We start from the raw sequence: 23,169 nt of genomic DNA, 5'->3' as shown, positions 1-23,169 counted from the left end.
GGCCCTGGTGGGGGCTTCCACCAGACATGGATCAAATTGCTTTTTGAATACTGGTGTCTACAAGCAGGTTTTTCATCTGCAGCCACTATGAGTGTGCAATTGCAGCAGCCTGAAAAAGACACTAAGAAATTTGCTAGCGAATCTCTAAACTGGTCCAATTCTATACTAAAATATACTCCTTAGCTCACTGCCTGGGCCTAGGGAGAAGATGCAGAAATAATCACACATTAGGCAGTTCTAATCTCTTCTGAAAACGTGAATCTGGAAAAAGTAAATAATTTCTGGAGAAACATATCACAAGGCAAAGTAGTACAACTCATTATCATCACTGTAACAAATTTACCCTGGAGATAAATGCATTTCATATGATGAAATCTTACTATAATGATATTTATAATGCAAGCTGCTGGGATTTTAAATGGTTTTTGATCTCCCACCCCCAAATCTGACCCTGATTTTCTGAAGAGCATCTTGTGTGAAGAGACTTGCACAAAACCACCAGTGACATGACAGAATCTTGACCCAGACTAACTGCCCAGATTCTCATAATTTGCTTAACTCGTGTATATATGCAAGTCATTTTTCTTGTATTGACTATTAGCATACTCATAACTGATACGAGTAATCTATTTTAGGAAATGTTAGTATTTACCAATAAACTGTTAGACAGCAGGGTTTCCCCCCAGACCGAAAGACTTGAATTATTCATAGATCATGCCTGCCAATCATATACTGGCCTCTTGAGAAATCAATACTGTGCCCTATGTTAGGTTATGATCTTTGTTCTGTCAACATCTTGCTGCTAGATTAGGAATTCATACATGTGCAAAAAATACCGTAATAATAAAGTATAGAAAAAACTGTGATGTTTTCTTCACCACTTCATGCAGTTCGAAGGACATAACAACCTTAAATCAACCATCCTCATAAGAATAAAAAGAAATAGCCCTCCCTATAGGAGCGCTATACATTTCCTATTCTCTTCCATAGTTTATATTGTAAATACCACTACTACTACTACTACTACTAATAATAATAATAATAATAATAATAATAATTTTATTATTTATACCCTGCCCATCTGGCTGGGTTTCCGTAACCACTCTGGGCAGCTTACAGCCAGGTACATGATGATTTTTCATTCCATTAAAAAATACTGAGATACATTGTTTTCATTTATTTATTTTTATTTATATACTACCCTTTATCAAAAGATCCCAGGTTGGTGTACAAAATTAAGAACGTATTTTACAGATCACAATAATAAAAACATAATAAAAACCCTAAGAATAGACAGCATAAGGATAAAATAATCACAATAGCAGTCCTCCCCCCATGGCCTTAACAGGCCATAGATTATTTAATGTGCAGAGGTCTGGGTAAAAAGGAATGGTTTTGCCTGGCACATAAAGACATGTAATAGGCTCGCCTAGCGCCATCATCTAGGGAGAGCATTCCACAGGGAGAACCACCACAGAAAAGGCACACTTTTGTGTTGCTGCCCTCCAAACCTCTCAAGCGGTATAAATAAATATGACAGGACAGGTATAATTTTGTTCATTTTGTACTGAATGGTCAGAATTGGCTTTTGTTTTCAAAATCAGAAGTAAAGCAGGTAAATCAGCTTGCTAGTTTATCATAATTCAAGGCACTTTATTATGAAGGTATTGTTAAGGTATTGTTTACAAAGATTTATACTGGTGTTAAAAGTTCAGCTCAGACTTAATTTTTCTTTAATTTGTTTTTAAAGATTCCGTCATAAATTAGGATTCTCAAACTGATAGGAAAGGGCTAGTTATAGGTTCCCTATCACAGCCTAATTGTCTGTAATACTGGAGTCTAATTCATCTAATTGTCAGGAAGAGAAATGATTAGCACTTTCCCCCCATTTTGTAATTAGTACTTGGTGCTTCTGAATCCCATATCAGATTAAATTCCTGCTCATATAATGAGTTTAACATGGTTTCATGGGCTGATAGATAATTATTCAGTGACAGCAATCGCTGGATAGTTAAGACCAGGCATGGACTTTCTGTTGGTTCCTGAGGATTCCAAGCTTTCTAGGTCACATCCTAAAGAGAAATGGTAGGAGTCACCAAAAAGATGGTTGACTTCTCTATGCTTCCTTGTAGTGTGTAACAGCATTATAACGTTGTGATCATTTCCCCCTCAAAGCCTTTGTAATGGAAAATATCAATTTCTTTCCCCTCAAAAGTGCATTTTTTGCAGGAACCAATCTATGGTTTTGATATGGTTTTGGTGTCAGTACAGCAATGTTTTTGTTACTTGTAGGTTGAACTTACTGATATGCAGCTAGTATTAAGGTGCTGGATTGGATAAGATACATTGAGGGGGATTTCTAGACAGGAAAATACAACAGGAATAGTGGGCAATGCAAATGAAATAAAAATGGTTACAAGAAACAGTGGAATGACAAGAAGAACAAAGATATCACAGCAGGTAGACTATTCATTTGCTGTATGCAATTTTATTTAATTCAGTAGCATTCATTATCTAGCATGCATTACCAGGCAATGAATAAACAAACAAACAAATGTGCAAATGTAATCTGTGCATTTTCTCTCTCTTTGGATTTCCTTTAGCCGACCTGCTTGTTAGTTTATATCATATGCTGTAGATATCCTGTTTAATGGAAAGAGATTTAAGAACATCCTTTTAGCAAGACAAGGCACACACCTTGTCACAACAGTCTTTCTCTAATACATGTCTAATACATGAGATTGGTGTTATATAGTCGTCTTCCCTGAGTGTGTCGTATTGTGGTTAAACCCAGAATTAGCACTTTGTAGCTGTTGCAGCTCTGACAAATATGCCCTGCTCTAGATTAATTTGCTATACTAGAGGAGAAAGTAGGGTAGTGGATGGTCTACCTGCAGCTAGTGTGGTGAGGTGCTGGCCCCCAAGCCCTGATCCAGCCTCCCAAGTTACAAATTTGCTGTTTACATAAATTGCAGTAGATGGCTCAGGAAAAGCTGGTGATCAAGGTCCCCGCCACTGCCCCACTGCTTGTTTTCTCTTTTTTCATTTATAATATTTAATTGGTTTTGTTAAAGTATAAACTTAACCAAAAGGAAACAGAAAACAAAGAATCAAATGTGTTAATCACAAAGTGTCACAGCCTGGAAGGACGAAAGATACAATGTAGTTCCAAAGCAACAATGAAGATATGTAAAAACAAAAGTACTTTCCCACTTTGAGTTTTACCATTACTGAGCATGAAGTTCTATAATGTCTCAGATGATTCAGACGTTTGCATATACCAGTGACACTGAGCAACCATGTATCTCAATATTCTTAAAAGAAATAAAATCATGATGAGTTTTCTTTTTTCTTTTTTCTTTTTTTGCTGTGCGTAGGAACATAAGACAAGCCTGCAGTGTCAGACCAATTGCCCATCTAGTCCAGGATCCTGTTTTCACAGTGGCCAACCAGATGCTTGTGAGAATCCTGTAAGCTGGACATGAGAACAAAAGTACTCTGCCCACTTGCAGTTTGCAGCAACTGGTATTCGGTGGCATACTGCCTCTGACAGTGGAGGCAGAACACGGTCATCATGGCTAGTAGGCATTAATAGCCTTATTATCCATGAATTTGTCTTAGTTCTCTTTTGAAGCCATGCAAGTTGATGGCAATCGCTGTCTCTTGGGCAAGCAAGTTCCATAGTTGTAAATATGCAGTTTTCATAGTTTTAAATACACAGCGTGGTGAAGTATTTTCTTTTCTCTGTTCCAAATCTTCCAACATTCACCTTCATTGAATATCCTGGAGATCTAGTGTTGTGTGAGAGGGAGACATTTAGAAGCTCTGGTGTCTATGGCGTGCTCTCTGTCCATTTTGAAATGACAGGCAATGGTGGTGGTGACATTTAGCCCTGATATCGCTGCTCCTACAAAGCCAGCCAAAATTTCTTCCTCCTCCTCTCTGACCTGCAGCTCCCAAGGCACCCATATGCTGCTTGAAGAACTAATTATTTTCCAGTCCAGTACCACAGTGGAGAGCAAAGTTGCCACATTCTACTCAGTCCAGTGCCATGAGGAGGAAGAAGATTGTCTCCTCTTCTATTCATAGATAGGTCTCTGAAGAGCAGGGAACAATTTTATTATACCTGAGCACTATAATAGGGAGGAAAACTCCTCTACAGGGGAACCAAAGTGGAGATTTCAAGTTGGCCAACACTCACCTTACATGTCCACCCAGTGAGAATGGGTGGAGGTGACCAAGACAGGAGCAGCTTCCTGTACTATACAAGCATGCAGGCAAGCAAGATCTACAGCAGCTCTGGCACACAAGGCAGAGGCTACAAACAGACTTCCCTTGAAATTCAGAGCAGGAACAATAATCCCAACGGAGCCCACATGAACAGAAACAGTGCTTAAGTATTTCATATGTCACAAGCATCTAACAAGGGTAAGATCTGTTCATGCGTGTGTGGAATGGCCACACACCCCTTGGCATGAGATTTCCAGAGGACTACAATGTGGCATTGCACTCCTTGAGCCAGTTTGCATGATGCCCTAATGCTGCTTTCCTTTCTGATGGGCAGCATTGGGCTGTTGGCCATGCTGGTGGAAGTTGTAGTCCCAAACACTGGAGCGTACCAGGTTGGGGAAGCCAGCCAGTAGAAGAGTAGAAATGTTGGCTGAGGAACTAGAGGATGTTTGTGTAGCAATAGTCCACTTGCTTATTTCCATAGCAATTTTCCCATAGTAATTATGACATGTAGGGTAGAGCTGGATAGCGGTAGGCGGAGCAATGGATGCAATATTTATGCTGCTCATCATTTTGAAGCATGACCAGAAGCCATGCTGCTGCAGATCTGGACAATGGATAAATGCGATGCTTAGGCACATACTTAATCCACCTGGAATATAGTGTTGACTGAACCACATTGGCTGAAGATCTCTGGAGTCAGACTGTGCTGCATATAGCATACTTGCCTTGGGGGAATTTGACAGTTTTCACTTAAGAATGCTACAGCAGAAACCAGAAGGAAGTCAGAAGAAACTGTAATTGTAAAAGACAAGAAGGAGCTAGATGTGAACATAATCTAACTAACATTTTCCTCCTGGAAGCTATTCTTGCATTTCTTTATAGCTGCTAATATCTGTTAGTATACGCTATCTTTTATTGTGTAGTCTACTGCAGGAAAGATGAATTTACAAATGTGGCACTTATAAACCTTTAATATAGTTAAGCAATCTCCCCAGACAACAATGACTTTGTCAGTTTATTCTTGATGGATGATTTTAATAGAGCAAATATTGCTTGAATAAAATTGTATTCCCTAATTCCATACACATGACTCCATTTTATTCATACTTCCTTGTCGAACATCAAACTGCTACTAGACTTTTTTGGTGCTTATATCCCTTCTGTTTATCTATACCAGTGTCAGTCTCGTCCCCCTCCTTTTTTCTTCCCTACTCTTCTGTGAGTACAGGAATATCAGGCAGGTTGTTCTAGTAAATAGGTAGGGAATCTCTGGCCGGTGGCAGCAGGGGCCTGCAGCCCTCCACACCTCTGTATCTGGCCCTCAGCTCTCTCCCGAAGTGTTCTTGCTGGAATGTGTCATTGGATCCTGACAATACCTCTTGCTTGTAATGATGGAAGACAGACGGGTGTGTAGAAACGACTGTACAAAAGTGAAGCCCACTTAGCCTCTGGTCCCATCCAACACTGGCATATGGCTCATGAAAGATTACTCTTAAGGGAATGTGACTCTTGGGTTGAAAAAGGTTCCCCAACCATGTACATGGATAGGGAACCTGTTGCCTTTTAGATATTGTTGGGGTCCAGCTCTCATCAGCCCCAGCCAGCATGAACAATGATCAGACATGATGGGGAGTTGTAGCTGGATATAATCTGGAGGGCTGCAGGGTCTTCTTCCATGCTTTAGCATATAGCTAGATATTTGGACAAAACTTTATTTTATGGTGCTTCCCTCATATCAAGGTTCAGAAATATCACAATACGTTTAATTTATTTCTGTTAATATAAATTCATCTGGGAAACGATAAGCTACTGAATGTGTAGAGGATGCTTCACGCAATACATTGTTTAGATATAGACTAAACCTCTGCATAAGCATGAATGTGAAGCATGCACCTGAACCGTAGATTTCAGCAATGGGCTCAAGTGTTTAATTTTTAATGCCATTTTTGTGTGTGTGACAAAAATGGTCTCTTGAAGCGATTCACATCTATTGGTACAATGTAGTGCTATGATAGGTACGGTACATAAATGAAAATGAGGAAAAGACTGTAGTGTTAGGCTTGCAGAATGAAAGACTGACAAGGGAAAGGAAGTAAAGATATGAGGGAGATCAGCTTGACAAGCCAGAAAAAGTAATATTGTGAATGCATTTTTATATTCAGTTGGGGCTTGGCTGATGCTTGCTGGAGATTTTGCTTGGGTAGAAACAGTGAAACTAAACAGTGGTCCTTTAGGTTGTTGGGAGAGTGTCTTGTTTCTGTAGCCCAGGGCATCTGACAGTAATAGAGTTCTTTGTGGCAGAAAGCAAGTTTCTCCTTTGGCCAATGACTGGGGCTCTGCTGGTTTTTCTGTTGCTGCAACAGTACTGTTCCTGGGAAGGAGAATGCACCACCCCGTTAGATCTTGCTCCTTTGATGCATAGCAGTAGCAAGAATGCCTTCCTCAATTTTTTCACTTTGCCTGCTATAGAAGCTAATCTACACTGAAAATTAAACTAGATTGGACGAACTTTGGTTAATTTTATTTTTATGCTGTAAGTGATATTTTATGGTGCAACACCTAGCAAACACTAGTGATCTTCTAGTAGTAGATAGGTAGCCGTGTTGGTCTGCCATAGTCAAAATAAAAAAATTCCTTCCAGTAGCACCTTAAAGACCAACTAAGTTAGTTCTTGGTATGAGCTTTCGTGTGCATGCACTAACTTAGTTGGTCTTTAAGGTGCTACTGGAAGGAATTTTTTTATAGTGATCTTCTGTAATTTCAGTGATGGTTTCGTCGATCAGGTCTTGTATGTGACAATATAATATTGGAGTAATGACTTAGAAGGCTGAGAGTCCTTGAAGTAAGTTGAGAGCTACTTCATTATAGAATAGAATAGAAAAGCCAATGGGGGGGGGGCAGATCAGATGTGGGGGCGGGGACCCAGTTTTTTCTGTTGTATGTCAGAGTCATATTTGTATCAAGTTATTGCAACCATAAACAAGGACCCTGGGTCACTGCAACTTTGTGTTGCTGCATATTCTATCATTTAGAACATAGCATTTCTTAGTTACTCATTAGTATAGTAGTAAGTATCCCCTTCTGTCATGTGGGAGACTGAGTGGTACAGCAATAAAATGGCTAGCACATTTGCACAGCTAAGCAGGGTCTGGTATGTCTTCAAATTGGATGGGGAACCATGTGTTGAGATTCCTGCATCCAAGGGGGTTGGACTAGATGGCCCTTGGGGTGCCTTCCAACTCTACGATTCTGATCCATAGTGGCTAATAAGGTCTAGCAAAGAGAGAATGGTCAGGTGTATTGACTACCACTTTGTTTCAGGGTTCAATTCAAAGTGCTTGTGGTTTAAAAGGTCCAAATGCATAGTCCTACTGCATTTGAACACACCAGCATTGGAGCTATTGAACCTATGAAAAACGAAATATAGTGCTGAAATATCAACACCTGTTCTGTACTTTTACCTTGAGATAAACAACTAAGATGTGTGCCAGCTGCCAGTGCTTAATTTGGAATGTATTGCAGAAAAGAAGAGACTTGAGAGCAATATTGGGGTTCATAGTTTTTATGGCATCATTACCTCTGTTTCTTATTTTTCAGGCATGAGTGCCAGTGCTTGTGTAGCTAAAAGGCACACTTGTGCACAAGAGGGAGGTTCCAAGGTTTATAGAAAAGGGGAAAGGATCCACAAAACATGTAAAAACCCAGATTTGTACTGTGTGCATGTGTGTTCAATTTCAATTTATATTCACTTGCATTTACCACCTTTACTTTCTACATGTTACTGAATTATGTTTTTGATTAATTAGAAATAAATATTAAAAGGTCAAAGATTAAATTTTAATTTGTCCTTTAAAAAACAAATGGGAACTGGAGCTTGTTTTCATGAACATATACAGTGCAGAGTGCCATGTGTTTGTGTGGGGGGCTTAAAGAGTTATTCAGTCACCATGATTGATGTGCCATGTGGGCAGATACACGTTCTCTCCCTAGCTAACAGGACCAGTCATCAGGGATGATGGGAGTTGCAGTCCCAAAACATCTGGAGGGCCGAGTTTGCCTATGCCTGGTTTAGATCTAAGCATGTTGGCTTCCCAGTAAATGTCTGGTTGCGTTCCATTTCATTTGGGGGATCTAGATAGTATTCCCAGAAAGATTTTTTTGGTAGGGAAGGTAGCTGCTTTTTCCTAAAGCTGAAATGGTGATTCCTTGCTGCTGGAAAAAATGCCAAACATTTTTCTGGCTTGTGTGTCAGCTGCAAATTGAACTGTGTGGAAACTGTTATATGAGAGATGCATGCACTTATTAGTGTCTGTCATATCACTAGCGTCATAGCCTCCCCGTCAAAATACCTTCATCCTTCCTTACTTTCTACTTGCCTTTTGTTTGTTGGATGCTGAATGCTTCTCTGATATTTTCAGATGAGGAAATGCTTATGCAACCCTTTATAAAACAAATTACCCACCCTGTGAGTTTTTCCTTTTTCTTGACTTCTGTTTTTGAGCCATTTCATGAGCCCCTTTTCTCCCCAGTTCACCTTGTTTATTTTATTTTATTTTGAATTTGGTTCTCTCTCTTCACAATATTGCTATTGCTATTTCCTATGATTTATTAAAGGAAAAACATTGGAAATAGTTCATTTACAAGATTTATTTCTTCATTATACAGTCCCAGGTCTGCACTCACAAAAATAAGACTATATGATTAAGAGCAATACAATTCTATAACACACAAATCTGTACCCAATTAAGCATTTAGAGTTTGAGATTCTGTTACTGCTGTTGAATTCTCCCCTCTCCCCTTGTCAAAAAAACCCCCATGCTCACATTCCTCTATTTTAGCAGTAAAAAAAATAAGGTTTTAATTGGCTACTGGAGCTATAGAAACTTGTGAACTAACACTGAGCGCATTTGACCTGCTTTAAGTTTCACAGTATTCTCTTTTTTTGTTGCAAACACTTGACCTTTGCAGGCTACAAAATGTAGCAAGCTCACAATGCCTTGTAGCCAAGTAGAATCCTTTAAGATAAAGAAAAGAAAGAGTGACTACAGTTAATAGCGTATTAATAGTCAAGATCTATATACCTGGAAGCCAGTTTGACATATAATTGAACACGAAGTCTCTCTTTTGACAAAGCTTTGCAACATCACCTTTCACCTCTCATTGCCTCCTATGTTGCTGTCTTCAGGCAGCAGCCAGTAGAAATCATTTGGAGTCTGTGGTGCTTACGTCACAGAGGGACTTTGGGCCATTGTCTCATTGTCTCATCAGGCTGAGCAGGTTCAAAGCCTTTCATTCCTCAGAAATGGAAGCAGCAAATCTGGCACACTGGGAATACCAAAGAAGGTGTACAGTATTTGATTAATAAAGTACTCCAATAGAATGTCTTTTCCAGAGCTGCCAGCATAATGGTTTTTAAAGCAAAATACTTCCATCTAGCCTTAGATTCAAAGCAAGTGATAAGTATAGGCTGCTCTGAATTTTCACTACAGTATCAAGCATTCTAAATAACCAAATATTCGCATGCATTGTTGCAAATCAACATCACAACAGGTTTGGGTGCAGGATTGTGGTGGAATATTAACTAGTCAAGTGTGCAGCTGCTGACATTTAAATACAAGCAATGTTGCTTGAGCAGCCCTGAGTTCAGTTGTATTATGTCTCCATCAGATGTGATGAACAAATAAAGCAGAAAAGATCACAGGGAATTTAGAAAGTGATGCCAGCTCCGAAGATCAATGAAACATGCTAAAACTCGACCTTCTTATTAGCTCTTAATCATTAGATAAGATTTGTTCATTCATCACAGCAATGCACACACTATCCTGTGTATTTACTCTCCTGTCCAAGGCAACAACCCAAGCAGGTTTAAATGAGAAGGAAGGATTAGCAACAAGCAGAATTTGGGTAGGATGGTGGGGGCGGGAGATGGTTAAAAAAAAAAAGCCTACCACAGTAACAGAATGGCTAATCCCTGAACCGTCTGTTCTGAGAGATGCCCTGTATTAAAATATTCAGTAAATTTCTTGGAATTATGAATGGGAGAAACTGCTTTTTCAGTTTTGTTTGTCCTTCCACGCCCCACAACTGTGAACGGGTTTATCAAATTTTTAATTTTTTTTTTAAAGCTTGTTAAAATTATGAATTAAAGCCTGGATCCTGGAAATGGGGAGAGGAAAGTCTCTCTCCTAATTGCATATGAGTCTCTAATAGTGCTGCTCATTACTCAACTTGTAACCAGGCCCTGTAGACGAGTGGTTCCCATGTCTAAGAAATTGGCCAATTGATTGTCCCTGAGGGAGCAGGTATCACACTTTGGGGATCCTTCTGGATCCAACTTTGTCACTGGAGGCCCGTGAGGTCTCAGTGGCTAGGAATGCCTTTTATCTGCTTCTGATGGAACAATATCTATGGCCGTTCTTGGACCGTGAAAGCTTGACCACAGTAGACCAGGCTTTAGAGTCTTTAAAAATTGGATCACTGCAGTGCAGTCTGTATGCAGTGCTCTTTGTCTGAAAACTACAGTTAGAGCAGAATACTGCAGCATGATCAGTGGGAATGAGATTCTGTCAGCATAGAACACCCATGGCCCTGGGCCAAATTCAAGGTGCTACTATTAGTAACACCCATAACAGCTTGGGACCAGTTTACCTTGCTCATCCACTCAACAGCTTCAACCTGTGTAACTGGCACTTTTGCAAATGCCGTATAATGTTGAGTTTCCTGCATTGCAGGGGGTTGGACTAGATTAACATTGGGGTCCCTTCCAATTCTATTATTCTTTTGCAAGTAATTGATCCTTCGGTGTGGCAGCACCTGTTGTCTGGAGCTCCCTGCATATTAATATTAAGCAGGCGCCTTTACTAAACATTTTTAAAGGCTTGCAAAAACAAGAAATTGTTTAGGCAAGTCCGCCCCGATGTGCTATTTTGACGTTTGTACATTGATAAATTTTATTTTGTCAACTTAGTTTTTTTAAGGTTGGTTAAAGTTTGATTTGTATTTTAATGACCATTTTATATTGTTTTTATGCAAACCAATTGTAAACCTTGCCTATTAAGAAGTTAATAAATGTTGTCAAATAAAAATAAATCCAGTGGGAGTGAAGAGATCATTTCAAAGCCACCTTAAATTTTCCAAGTCTTCTATAGTCTTTTTAAATCTCTTACACCCTCGGCTGGTTCCATCATTTGTGATGTTGAGGTAGTCTGTCCTAGGCAAATCAGGTTGGTTGAAATATATATTATTGAGTAAAGCATATTGCTGTAAGCTTACAGAAACTGCCTGATAACAGCTTGTATAAATGTGTTTTAAGAACACAAACAATTCTGGTAATATTCTCCTTGCTTAATAACAGAGTGAAGGGTGAGTGTGTGCTGACTTGAGTATGCAGTCTTGAATACGTTTTTAATGGCAGTAACTGGCTATTGACTGAAGTCAATTTACATGAATATTTACATGAAGTCCACAATAAATCATGCAATTACAAACACATTTGATATGCATAATTTCTCAAGTTGTATTTAGAACTGTAGTAAACATCCATTAAGCTGCCAACTGTGCAATTTTCCTTTATGCAAAAGTTTGCAAACAATTTGAAAAGCCAACCATATAGTTGGCATTAACAACTGCTGTTCTTTCAGCAAGGATGGAAAAGGTGGAGCAATGCACTGTGGGGGTAGTTATTACCCTTTTAAAAAAATAACACACACAAAAACAAAGGACTATAATGTGACCTTGTTGGTAGTTTACAGAAATGTAAGAATTAGCCTGCCTTCTCTGCCAACATAAGCATACCCAAGCTATATGTGTTGTGATTCTGCAGAGTGAGTGTAGAAATTGATTAAAAAGTCAGATTCCTGGGAAACTTGATATTATTATTTCCTTCTTTATTTATTTATTTATTTCATTTAAGAAAGAAAAAGGGAAAAGGGGTTACGCTAATTTGAAAATGCTGACCTGGGTTTTATGTACTTGAAGAAAGACGGAAACACAGTGGTTGTGGGTGTTGGCTCTTGTGCCATGTGTGGCTCCTGCCTTCTTAATTTCTTGGTAGAAGCAGAATAAATTATGCAAAGTATCACAAATATGCATATGCAGTTTGCAGAACTCAGCATTTCTATATGTTGAATGTTGGTGTTCAGCAGTAGCACACGTTGTTGTCGTTTAGTCGTGCTTGACTCTTCGTGACCTCATGGACCAGAGCACGCCAGGCACTCCTGTCTTCCACTGCCTCCCGCACTTTGGTCAAACTCATGGAGCACATGCAGGTCTGCCTAAAATGGAGCAGGAAATAGGATGAGAGATATCAAGGTACATTCGCTGTTCTAGAAGTAGGAATAATTCAATACTTTGAGCGCATATTGGGCATTGTGCGGCTCCTGAAGCTTCCAGTCTTAGGTCTTTGCCCATATTAACAGGCATTCCTGGAAGACACTGATTTTATCTAGACCAGGCACCCCCAACCTGTGGCCCTCCAGATGTTTTGGCCTACAACTCCCATGATCCCTAGATAACATGACCAGTGGTCAGGGATGATGGGAATTGTAATCCAAAACATCTGGAGGGCTGAAGGTTGGGAATGCCTGATCTGAGACCTCTTTGAGTCTGGGTTTGTGGACTGAACGGTCCTTCGCTCTGGTGGATGACCTTTATTTAAAGAGAGAGGGTGTGTGTGACCCTGCTTCCTCTTGTTTCATCTCTCTGTGGCTTTTGACACCATCAACATGGTACCCAGACTGACTCCATGGGATGGGCATTAGGGCTATACTCCAGCAGAGTCATTTTGCAAACTAGTGTTGAGGGATGCTATTCAGCTCTCTGACAATTATGTCATGGGGTGCCACAAGTAACTATATTGACACCAAAGCTGTTTAGCATTGAGAGTGGTCATTAGGGGATTTGGAGTGAGATGCTACCAGTATCTATTTCTCCACTGCATGCGAGTCGGGTATATTTAGACTGGAGAGGTCAGTTATGCATTCTGAATGTGGTCGCACTTGTCTATAGAAGTAGGTGCATAGACTGGAAATGCACCAGGATTCATCTTTTTCTCTAGAGGCCCAGGTGTTCTCAGTGCCTAGGGATGCCTTTCACCAGCTCTGTCTTATAGCTACAACCATTCCTGGACAGAGATAACTTGGCCACCGTAATCCAGGCACTGGTGGTCTCAGTGATTGATTGCTGTAGCAGTGGCTCCAAGTGTTCTTTTCCTGACTGAACATCTCCTGCCCTGAAGTCATCATTAGCCCCTCTGGGGAAAATGCTGGTACCTGTTTTCTGCACTGTTTCCCAGCAGGGCTAATCACAGCTTCAGTTGCAGAGGAGATTTAGACCAGAAAAATAGTGCAGGGGGAAAAGGTTAAACTCCATCTCACTAGCATGCTCTTCTGATCAAAATTGGAGCCCCTGTCACCACAGAATGCAGAAATAAATATTGTCAAGAATATTGCATTTCTGTATCATATCACAGCTCTTTGGGCTTAAGATCCATTGTAAACAATGAAAGTCTTGTAGTGTCATGCCAACATATTGTCAGTCTATTTAATTGGGCTTTGCAGCTTGTCATATCTGAAGCAGAGTTTATTTCTAACTAATTAAAACCCAGGTTATTGCATATGAATAGAATGATACAAAACAGGAGCAATTATAATAACCAAGGTATCCTGGCTCAGTCAGTCATCATGTTTTATTTATTCTAGAAGTGATTAAAATATTTAGAGAACAAATATTTAGCATGAAGCAAATAGCTGTATGTGAGAGAGAAATATTTTATATTTGTTGCATCCTTTCATTACTCCTTTACCTGCTCAGCAAATGATTGTGGCTAAAATAAACATAAAAAGCTGATACTAGAACTTATTTTACTGTAGATTTCAATATAAATCCAGCATTCATCTTTGCTGTTTCTGCATGTATTTAGACTAAATTAACAATGCACCCACAGTTCATATAGCAACTCTACATCTGCTCACCAAGCACAAAATGACCTGAAGGTTGTTAACTCCTCAGAGAAAGAGATATTGGGCTGAATAAGACAACATGTTTGTTGTAGCTTTTAATGCATTGCTATACCAACTAAATTGTTCACCAGTAATTCAATTAACATTTCACATGTTCAGGACTGTTTAGAAAGGAGTAGAGGGGAGAAAGAAGATGATGGCCAAGCTAGAGGATACATAAAATATCTCTGCCTTAACATACATGACTTTTAACAGAAAAAGGACTTGATCCTGCTGCCTGTCTTGTGGTAAGGGGCTTTTTAGCCCCCTTTGCCCCACTCTGATGCTGATCTGGATAAGACATTTGGAACCTGCAATTTGCTCAGGAAAGCATCCCCTTTTCAAATCAAACTGAAGCTGGTTTGGGAAAAACTCAGGAAAACACAGTATTTATCAAGCTGCAGGATAGATGTGGATTATGGCTAATGTTGTGTGTGCATGGCTTCACAAAATACAGTGGTGCCCCGCAAGACAAATGCCTCGCAAGACGAAAAACTCGCTGGACGAAAGGGTTTTTCGGTTTTGCGTTGCTTTGCTAGACGAATTTCCCTATGGGCTTGCTTCGCAAGATGAAAACGTCTTGCGCTTTTTTTTTAAAGCCGCTTGAAGAGGCGCAGTTGCGACGGACCGTGCTTCGCAAGACGGAAAACATCGCAAGACGAAAAGACTCACGGAACGAATTCTTTTCGTCTTGTGAGGCACCACTGTAAAGATGGGAGTACACTGGATGCAAATTTAAATGGGGTGTATGTACACAGCCTAAGTTAGAGCTGTTCATTTCAGTAGGTTTACTCTGAGTAAAACGTAGTTGAATACCACTAGAGATGTATACATACAGATCTGCACTTCAGACTCATTTTAGGAACATGTCTAACTACCAGCACATGCCCATCATGACTTTTTGTTTGATCTTTTTCTTTGAATGGTAACCTCCCCCTGCTCTGTATTGCCATATTGCAAAGTGCTTTAAAATTTCTCCAAATTTCAAAACGGGATTTGCATGTTTAATGGGAGGCAGGTTGTTTCTTAAAACCATGCGTAGCCCTGATGGCATGATAGAATTTAATTATGCAGGTTTCTGTATTGTGATATGAGCTGTGGGTACTATTTCAATGTTTGGCTTTAACATTTCAGTTTGAAAAATTGTAAAACATTCTCTTATGATAACTTATTTGAAAAAGAAAAACCAATAAAATATCCCATCAAAACATATGAATTTAGAATTACTCAGCTATATAAGACTACTACAAGATCAATCTATCATTTCCTTTATGCATTCATAAATACTAATATCCGAATCTTAGGGCTTTGGCTAGCCCTAATTTGAATATTCAACTAAAATTTAGCTGCACATAATCCATGAAGTGTGCTAATGAATTAATGAATTATTAATGCTAATTGGTTTTCCCAGTGTGGTAAAAGCTTTTGGTGTGTTTTTTAAATTAAAAAACACACACACCCAAACCCAATCTGGCAGATCTTACTCCCACCTCAGTTTAATTTAACACTGCATGGTATGGATTACAGGCTAAGAAGCTCATTAATCCAATTGAACCAAATAAATGAAGGCTGATTTATGATTGCCTGCCTACTTTAAACATAGTGATTAGATGGCTAAATAGCATTTTGTGGTCAGGCATGTAAACTGCAGTCATCAGGCATGGTTAGCCGATGTTACCTGCACCAGATTACATGAACATGATTAATTGTTGGCATCTGTTTGTTTTGGGAGACAATGGAAGAGTGTGCCTATATGGGTGAAGTCAAACCTTTGGAGAGTTACAGCACCTGCTGTGGCTGTAGAGACCAATATGGGAAAGACATGTTTTGCAGCTGGGACAGATGAAGAAGTCTGGTTTTGCTGCTACAGGTGCACCATGGCACTTCTTGTCTCTGCACTCCTCCCAGAGGTAATTTCTCCTTTAGTCACTGCTATGGATACATGACCTGAGTGACAGTCTCCTTTATAGGATTGTGAAATGCAACTATCCCAGGAATAGGGTTTTATCAGTTCCAGCCCTGAGGAAGCATCTGTAAATATGTGCCAGTGGACCTGATCCTTCACTTTTAGAGAAGTGTAAGGCCTTTTATTTAAATTAGTTTAGGGGTTGAATAGTAATTAACTGTGCCTGTTTGATCTGTTGCAGTGCATATTTGTTATGACACATCATGGCTTTTCTTACTTTTGTTAAAATTTGTACGCCACCTCTGTCATTAAGAGGAAGTGTGATGAAAATCAATGAATAAATAAAATCTGTTCTAAGGAGAGTGAAACCCTGTGAAACAGCCCAGAATAGAGGGATTTGATTAATCTGGTCAGAAGGGCGCATGCTGCTGATCACAGGATATAAACGACACTATATTAAGAGACAGTGTAATTAAGATACTTTGCATAGAAATTTGGAAGTATGCCTGGCTCTGTGCCTTGCGAGATATGTATGTGTTCTATTGACAAAGCTTTTCTGTGGTGATGAGACCTGCTGTGCTAGAGAGATGGACATGAAACATTTACTTATTCACAGCTTCACAATGCAGTGAGGATTGACATGCAGCTGAAAGGTCAAGGAGATTCTCTGAAATTAATTTTCTTCTAGGTTAGCGTACTGCTGCTATTGTTTATTTGCCTGTGCCAGTGTTGCTGTCCTTGGTACCAAAGTGCATATTTCATGCATTTAGCTGTATATTTCGCTTGTACTTCATTCCTGCAAGATACAACCTTGTTGTAAGCATGATATTGGTTATTTCATTGTGCAACATAACATCATAGGATTGTAGAGTTGGAAGGAACCCCAGGGTCATCTAGTCCAACCCCCTCCAATTCAGGAATCTTCTACCCAACATTAGACTCAAATCCACGATCCTGAGAGTCTCATTCTCTGTTGACTGAGCTATTCCAGCTGCCTAACAGTTTAAATACAAAATGCTACATTGTACTGAATCATCACTTCCTTTGTAATACGACCAACCATTGGACTGCAGCAAAATTGTTGGACCTTGCAGGTTTGTCAATCTCCAACTTGTGTATCTGGTCGATTTCCCAGAATTCTCTTGGGGAATTATTTGACTGATGGTGATTCTCTCTGCCAGAATAGGAAGCTGGCCTTCACTATTGACTTTTAAATCAAGCACCTTGGTTTACTGCAGAGCAGGATGAAACTTGCAAGAAAAATTGTGCTGAATTAGATAGGACATGTTAGAAAGCCCATTTTTAGGCAATGAGGTGGTAGAATCAAGGATACAAACAAAAACATATTTGTTAAGGGGAAAGTATGATTAAAATGCTTTGTATAGAAATGTAGGTGTCTGTCACACTCTATGATGTATGCTAGCTGTGTGTGTTTTCTGAAAAAGCCAGGTTCTTTTTGACTACCATTGAATCAATGGTGTCCCATCCAATAGAATAGTTATGGGTCAAGAATGGCTTGCTACAGTTTAGGCTATCCAACTCTGAGACGCAGTTCATTTGTTGTGTTGTGGTTTTTTAAATTACTTTGATAAAATTGCACCCAGGCCTACTTGGCAGATAAAAAGGGGCTTCTTTGTAAGATGTCAATGGTACCAGGTTGTTTGTACTTGCTTTGAATCAATTGCCCCTCAAGAACATTGGCCCATGCTTGCGTCTAAGAGAAGTGTCATGTGTTTGCTTGCTACTGACTGATAAAGGCAAGTTGGGATAGGCTGGGGAAGTATTTGCATGAGCTTGTCAGACCTGTGTCTTTTTATGAGGGAAACTTGCTGTTTTCTCATAAGAACAGCAACTAACTTCTTGTTTAAAATGTGTCATCCCGGCACTCTCAAAGTGACCCATATTACCCTTCTCTTTCCTGTGCATGTCTTCTGTCTAAGGTACATTTGGCTGGGATGTGGTCTCTGCCCTCAGACATCCATCTGGTTTCCTCATTGCTATAATTTTATCTCTTCAATACTTCTTTTAAATTCTGGAAGGCATTCCATTTGCTTGACATATTGTATGTCCAGTGTTATTGATGATCTGGCACCTTGACTTAGTTCTGTGTCTCAAAGTTTTGTTCTTTTAAAAATGGGGGGGATTTTTTTGGTCTGTTTTGTTTCGTAGCTGACTTGGACTTTTCCAAGAAGAGAAGCAGGATAGAAATCCATTTGCTATTTTTTTATGCTGACTTTTTTAATTTTAAATTACTGGCTAGAGACTCTAATTTGAAAACATAGACTTTCATAAATGGTGGTTTTTGTTTGAAAGAATGTGCTGAGGCTAAAATACAGGAAAGTATAAAGGGACTAGATTGCACTCAATTAAACTAATGGGGAAGCAGGAGAGACCTGTCTGGTGCTGAAACTACTGTAATATGGTCAGTGCATCTCGGTTTCATAGCATTTCTGCATTCTGAGCCTTCGCCATTTACATCTTCATGAGGGAAATGTCAATGGCAAATTTAATCTGGCCATACGCTGGGCACAAGTTTTAGAACTGAATTCTCAGTTTTGTACCACCTTCTTGTTGTAGACATTGTGCCAGAGATAATGTGATGTGGCCTGACTGAAAGAATCAGGTGTTTGTTGTTGGTGTTTGTTTTGTGTTGTGATGGTTTTTGTTACCTTCTGTGTTAGGGTTTGCTTATTTCAGTAGGCTCCATTATGAAGGCTGCTCAAGAGCCATTGTGCATAAATTATTCTACTTGAAAGTCACTAGTACTGGGTTAGAGAATCTGCACACAATGTGTTTGAACCATGTGAAAAGAAGCTTTTATGTTACAACCAGTGTGTGGGGCACTCTCATGTGGAAGCAACATTTAGTGGTTCTCACCTAGGAAATAGTACACTAAAATTTTATTTCTATTTTCTTCTGAAAAGGGGGAGGGAAGAGGTTCTGAAATAACTGAGACTGTTTAACGATGCAATATCTGCATTCCATTCTTCATAGGTAAACAAGATAACAGACTGCTGCACTTACAAAAAATGAGATTTTTAAGGCTGTCAAATTATATCCAAGCACATATCCCATATGGAACAGGGAACACACACAGTCCTGGGTTTAAATTTATATAATACCGCAGAACATGAAAAAGAAATGCTTGTAAATAGTATTGAATGAGAATGGAGCCATGAGAAAAATCAATTCATTTCCTTAAAGTGCACTGCTTGCATCACAAATCTGAAGTAGACCTTTAAAATATTTATAAAAACTGTGTTGGCTATAAAAAGTATGTCAATCTAGCTTTGAAAAAAACAACAGCAGCAGTTTTTATATAAACAATTAAGCAACTACTCTGTTACATATTTTTAAACCTATTTTCTTTCCCCATGACCTCAATATTGCAATGCTGATCCCTCTGATGAATGGCTGGATGAATACATTTTTAGGCATGTCTTGAGAATGGAGCAACTTGTCTGTTTTGTAGATTGATAGGTAGTATAAATAAATTATCCTTAACCTCTGACAACTGCAGGTGAAAACAGACTTTGATTTTGAAGTGGGTTTTAGTAGACACACTCTATATTCCAAAGCATTTTGTGTTTAGCTTGCAGAAGGTATGGTCTTACTGTGACTTACTATGTCTCACTGGACATTTGGATCACCTGTGTAGGTTTTTCCGCAAGCTGTGACTAGACATTACAGCAGCTGAGGAATTCTGGTTTTCAGCAGCAGTGGTGAATCTCCTCCTTTAACTTGTGGCCTGGTTTGCACAGGATGTTAAGCCATAGTTCCTTCCCTGCCCCTAACTGTGCCACATAGAACAAGACACAAGTCAAAATCTTATCGTTTGTTTCCTCCAGACAAACTGCGAGTTGTAAGCCAAGGTTTATGCTTGTGGTTTGTTTGGAGGAAACAAACCACAAACCAGGTTCACATATCATGACAAGCCAGACGGTGGCTTGTTTTGGGGTTGTTTCCTCTCCTCCATGGTCGTGTTGGGAGTTGGGAAGAGCAAATCTCTTGAATGCGTTAAACTATAGCTTATTTTCAACCAAGGTCTTAATGTTGCATCAGACTGTAGCCAGTTTCTAGTAATACAAAACATGTGATAGGACATTACTACCCTACTAGAGTGTTGACAGATGAACTCTAGTCAGCTGCGGGATAACTTTTAAAAAACATTGAACCAAATCTGGCTCATCCTTTTAAATACATTCTGTACAGCTTCCTTAATTAAAGAAAGCGATGGAGTTGTTTCTCTATTCTGCCTCTATTTTTAGTTTCTGGTTGTTTCATTATTCTGTTTATGAAGAGACAGTTCTTTTTGAAAAAGCTGTATTGAGTCTAGGGGTGGGGGAGTGTAGCCCAATTGTAACATCAGATCAGATCTCCCTGATTCAAATTGTAATCCCCCTGCACAGTCATTTGCCCTTTTAAAAACACAGGGAAATCCTATCACAGATATCCTGATACCACAAAGCTGTACTTTTGATATGAAAATTAGTCTCCATCTCACCACCTTATATGTAATAGGGTAGGCGCATGATGAAATGGCATGATCGTCACAGTCATGTGTTTTGCCTTTTGGCAATTCCTGCTGCCGTTCCTGCAGTTCTTTAGGCAATTCCTTGTGATATCATGAGATGTGTGATAGAATCTGTAAAGTGCTCATCCAGCAATATTTTAAAAAGGACAAAACCTACTCTACTGAACTAAAAGGTAGCAAACAGGCCAGAGATCTTATTATAGTATGATCCCAATTAAATCAACCCAAAGGCTGGATAAACTAAAATGCCTTAGCCTGGCATCGTAAAGCCAGCAGTGATAGTACCAGGTGTGCTTCCCTAGGGAGAGCATTCCACACGTCTTGTTTCTCACAATGTGACCTTCTGCACATCCCTTGGAGGGGGCACTCTGAGAAGGGTCTCTAATGAATGCAGGATCCAGGTAGGTTTATATGGACAAAGATTTTCCCTGAAGTGTTGGGGTCCTGAGCTGCATAAAGCTCTATAGGCCCAAACCAGCAGTTTAATCTGAACCCGGAAACTAAATGATTATCCTTCTTAGCAGCTTCATACTGCATACACAGTTAATACAAACTGTTTCTTTCTAAAGTTTCTGTTGCAAAGCATCCAAAAGAGGGCATTCCCTGGACTATATGCAGTGGCTACTGCCTTATACGATCTGGCTTGAGCTACTCATGAGAAACTGTCTACCTGCGGAAAATGCAGAAGTCATCATGTGCAGTTGTCCCTTGAACAAACTGGAGTTACTGTTTCCTTATTCTATTTTAAAATGAGTCGTTGTTGGGAGAACCAGTGCCTTTACCATATTTGTCATCCATTGCTGTGGTCGCTTCTTGTACCACACACAGGCAAAATGCTCTGTTTCTGAACAGTGGTGGTGCTGTGTTCCTCTGTTTGAACTAACCCTCCAATGTTGTGGACTTTTTCATCCCTTGCATATGTGATCTGAAAGGGTGGTCCTTCTGCTGTACTATAGAGTGCTTTTAAAATCGCTGTGCTAATTTTTCTGGACTGGCTTTTGTGCTGTTCCCGCAGAGACATGAGGAGTGAATTTGCCCTTTTCAAAATGCCTATTTCTCGTGTTTTTATGGGAGTAGAGCAAAACTGTCTTCCCTCCCTAAAACTGGGTTTTTGATAAATTTGGATTGCCTCGGCATCTCCATGGCTTTGTGAAAGGTTAAGTCCTCCATTAGCTTCACTATTCAATAAACCTCTTTGCCTAGAATCCCAAGCACTAGTCTTTCTCCCTAGTGCTCCTTTTTATCAGTAAACTGAATGTTCAGCTTGTTTGTATGAGACTCTTTACAAATGGTTCAGGTTTCTTCAGGTTTCTGAGATCTTTGAAAAAAGCAGTCCTTCTAATAAACTACATTTTCTTCTTTGAGTTGAAATGGACATAAAACTTGCCCAAAATAGCTTTGGCTGCTTTGGTGCCTGTTGTTAGAGGTTTGCAGATAGACTAAAGATGTTGCACAGTCTGATGTTCTGAAGTGGTGTAATGCTTATGCTGTGTTTTGGCATAGTCCCTATTATGGTCAAGAATGGGTGGGATGCAAGCATGATAAATATTCCATTAACCTCAATTATCCCTACTTTGCTCAGGAATGTTGTAATTAGGACTTGTTCTTGTTGCAATGCTGAAAATTAAATGTTCCCTTTGGGTCAGTCCCACTGTGGAAATGCCAGTGATAAAGTTGATTTTAACAATTCTTCTGAGGTTTTTTTTTTAAAAATTATTTCCTAGACAACTTCTTCCTGATAGTAGTACTTGTAAAAATCGCATGGTAAAGTGATCAACCGCATGCAACAAAGTGGAGGTGTGAGTGCTAGAATGTAGGTGGAAGAAAACTTGGAACAAAGCCAACACAATTTGGAAATGATCAAAGTCTACTTGATGCAATCAATGGTGCTGTGAGGGTACAACAGGAAGCTCCCTAAATGCAGCAGAGGTGTGTTATATTTTGAAGTAAGTTAATACTGCCACCTAAAGAGGCCTCTCCCTGTAAGACCCTTAAATAATGAGTCTGAAATCTCTCTAACTGCACCACTATGTGTAGTGATGGCATCAAAATGTACATGCTGTATTTTCCCACATCATTGTGCAGTGTCAGTAAGTTGAGCTATTTTGGATAATACCTGGCTTTAATAGCTATTGAGACATTATTTGTTAATGCTGATTATTCCATAGTTCACAATGACATGCTTGTAAAACATTCATTGGATAAATTATTTCAGACCAGTGTACTATTCCTTGAATACAGTTTCTGTATCTAAGGTGTCCTGAACCTCTTGGCTATTGGTTAGAGAAGTCAGTACCTGTAGCTTGAAAATATGGATCAAGTCCTTTGAGCTGAATGGCCAGCCAGTGATCTTGACCTTTAGACTTTTGCTCTTCATAGATAAATCTAACCAGACTGCTGTCAATTGTCCCCCTTCCCCTTTAAAAAACTAAGTAGTTTTTGGGGGAACGTGTGCCCCCGTTGTTCAGTTTCAAATCTTTCCTTTCTCAAGTAAGCTG

General features: G+C 39.5%; 1 protein-coding gene across 2 annotated transcripts in view; it reads left to right on the top strand.

Annotated features, from left to right (window-relative positions):
* TMEM163 (transmembrane protein 163) overlaps nucleotides 1–23,169 on the top strand; it is a 69,384-nt gene that overhangs the window by 17,746 nt on the left and 28,469 nt on the right. The gene's annotated exons all lie outside the window — the stretch shown is intronic.

Source organism: Podarcis liolepis (assembly GCF_965112155.1).
Source record: "Podarcis liolepis genome assembly, chromosome: 1".
Classification (NCBI taxonomy): domain Eukaryota; kingdom Metazoa; phylum Chordata; class Lepidosauria; order Squamata; family Lacertidae; genus Podarcis; species Podarcis liolepis.
The sequence above is the reverse complement of the archived record's forward strand: the minus strand, read 5'-3'. Positions and strand labels throughout refer to the sequence as shown.